The sequence below is a fragment of the Petaurus breviceps genome, unplaced genomic scaffold, assembly GCF_028583685.1.
Source record: "Petaurus breviceps papuanus isolate PSGF00001 unplaced genomic scaffold, PetGlider_PUasm1.0 98, whole genome shotgun sequence".
NCBI classification, from domain to species: domain Eukaryota; kingdom Metazoa; phylum Chordata; class Mammalia; order Diprotodontia; family Petauridae; genus Petaurus; species Petaurus breviceps.
The window spans coordinates 27,073,254-27,076,263 of record NW_027187460.1 but is presented as its reverse complement, the minus strand read 5'-3'; the positions used below and the strand labels follow the sequence as shown (position 1 = coordinate 27,076,263).

Genomic DNA, 3,010 nt, shown 5'->3' with positions numbered 1-3,010 from the left:
CTGGTGTTGTTATTGTTGTTTGCCTTTCCTTCTCAAAGAAGAACATGACTTCAGAGAGATAATGCTATGACATGCAAGCTAATTGGATTTAAGTGAGGAATGGCTGCACAAAGTCACTAGTCTCACTTTCTTCTCCAGAACCATCTGGGTCCAGTTGGTCTGATATATAGATCAGGATGCCTGGAGATGGCCCTTGGAACTGGTTTTATCTCTTAAGGAAAGATTTTGGACTTTTTTTTTTTTTTCAAATGGAACTTGCTATTTAAGCGATGAACACATGCACGTTTGGGGGCATTCCCATTTGTGTTTTGAAATCCCAAATTAATGAGCATGATAAACTGTTATTGCTGGCACTGGCTTCACCCCAAGTGGCACCATCTGACTCTCCGCTCTGAGTCTGCGGTGGGCCCCCCAACCCACCTCATGCCCCCACCTTCTCCTTTTACAGCGACTCGGGACAGCCCTTGTCGATGTGCCAATAACAGTGGGAGGAGGGGGTCGGGGGTCACAGTGCATGGGGTTCAAGGTCACAGTGGGCGGAGCAAAGGGGATCACAGTGCAAGTAAATCAGGTCGTTCCCTCTGCTCAAGTCCAGCTGCCCGCCACGGCAGTGCAACCCGTGGCGGACGACCCTGGTGGTGGTGGGGGAGGTGGTGGCGGCATCCACTCGCACCCACATTTATCTGCGCTGCGTGAAGCCTTGTGAACCATCAGGACCCAGGGACTGCCTGATCACATTATTGGGCTGTCTGGTGTCTTCAGGCTGAGAGATCCTGGTTGGCCTGTCAAGGATGGGCTTCTCTTGCTCTTCCTCAGGGCTGGCACTACCCAGGATCCGTTTCCGGGCCTCGGAATATTCTGCCTCACGCTGGGCCAAGGACTTCACAGGGAGGGCTGGCCTGCTGGTAGAGTTGGGGCTACTGACAACCCCGTTGCTCGTGGGCCTTTTGAGGACCCGTATTTCAGGAGGGGGTCCAGAGGGAAGGCTATCGTCCTGAATAATGATGGGCACTTTGGGAGGAGACGTAGATTTCCTGCCCACTGTCGGCCACCTCCTCCCAGCTCTCAGCGACCTCCTCATCTTCCATCTTACTCGCCGCTTCCCAACCCCCCCTCCACTCCCCGCCCCCCCACCCCCCCCCCCCCCCCCCCCCCCCCCCCACGCGCGCTGGCGGCACGCCTCAGCTACAGGCCAAGATCTTGGACTTATTAGGGAAATCTCACAACAGGTATCTTCTTTGTGCATGAAGTGGGTTAAGATGACATTCTAAGTCAAAAGAGAGCAAGCATTCTTGTTGTCAGAAGGCTTTTTAGTGGGCACAGTTGATGGGAACTAGGGGAGAGTTGGAAGGAAAAGGACAATTTTCAAGTCCAACATAGCCATGTCATGGAAATCTATGAAAATTGCAGGGGATTTTATTTTATAAAGCAATCCGGGTTAAGTAACTTGCTCAAGGTTACACGGCCAGGTGTTTCTGGGTGGCTAAGTGTCTGAGCCCAGGATTCGATCTCCAGGTCATCCCGACACTGGAGCCGGAGCTGGTGCTCTTACTGGCTGTGCTACCTGGCTGCCCTAGGGATTTTATTTTTTAAACTCCTTGCCTATGAAATGTGCTTTAACTCTGCCTTAACAGTGAAAATAAGGCTTTTTTGCATTGCATTTCAATTGGTGATTTTTATAACAGTTCAATTTTTCATAAGAGTCAAATTATGAGCTTTTTTTCGTTCAAATTAAAAATCAATTCCTTGACCAATAACTGTGATTTTTTTCTACATATCTTACATTCCGAACTGTTTCTCAACAGTTATTTTATGTCCAAGAGATGTCAATAATCCATGGTGCAAGAAATTAACTTTATAGGTAAAGGTAGGTTATGGTACCTTCTTCAAATTGAAGGAATCAAAATGAAGAGGGAGCCCTGGACTTGCAGTTAATAGACCTAAACTCAGGTCCAAGCTCAGATACTTATGAAGCCTGTAATAATGGTCAAATCACTTAAGTTTTCTAAGACTCCATTTTCTCATATATAAAAGGGAAATGATGATAGCTGACATTTATATATCACTTTATGGTAACAATGTACTATAGATGAACTCCAAGGTCCCTTCTTGCTCAAGATCTATGATCTTAAGATGTATGCTCTTTTGAAAATGTTGAAACAATCTCGTTTGATTCACTCAATAATCCTGGTGGGAAAGATTAGTAATCTACTTCAAAATACGTGTTATTCTTCATCCTTATATATGAAAATAACACTGGCCTACCATCAGTAGGACACCCTTATTGATGTTTCTACCCTCTTTCCTAGTAGTGTATTGATACTTACCCAGCTCATACCATAGGCTCTGACTTGTTTGTGGTATGCAATTGTCAACTGACTTTCACCCCAGAAGTTATATATAGGTTTTATGGTCCTATGACAGATTTGAGCTAGCCAGCCCATGTGGTATAAGATCTCCAATGATAGAGCAATGGAAAATAACTAGTGGTTAAAAAACACCAAAGAGCAACTGCCTCCTCCCTTCAGCTTATGCCCTGAAGCAATGAGATCGCTGATGCAGCCTTTTTAGAATGTATAGAGGGAAAAATGTTCTCATACAGTATATATTAACCTGTCAAATTCCCTGCCACTGGGTATTATCAAGATGGTTGCATGCAATTTTAAAAAGGATGAGTTGCTCACACAGGCATCTGCTGGAATAAATGTTACCATATTAGTTCTCTGGTTTAAGGGCCTGGAGTCTCACCAGATGGTCTGAAGGAAAAACTGGCCCTAGTCTTTAATCTACCTTGAGGTTGGAGTGGCCAGTAATTGAGTGTGAAGCTTGGAGATAATTCATAGAATCCTAATAGACACATTATTATTATATTGTTGCTCTCTCCTCTCTCCTCCCATTTTTTCTATCTTTCACTAACTATCTGCCTTCTCATACACCTTCCTCTCCTTTCTTCTACTTGCCTTTTTCTCCATCCTTATTACTCCCTTTATTATTCTGTTTCTCACTATCT

At 45.0% G+C, this 3,010-nt stretch overlaps 1 pseudogene; it reads right to left on the bottom strand.

Moving 5' to 3' along the window:
• Positions 1-231: 231 nt before the first annotated feature.
• LOC138155705 (SUZ RNA-binding domain-containing pseudogene) lies at positions 232-1,100 on the bottom strand (annotated as a pseudogene).
• Between the last annotated feature and the right edge of the window lie 1,910 nt (positions 1,101-3,010).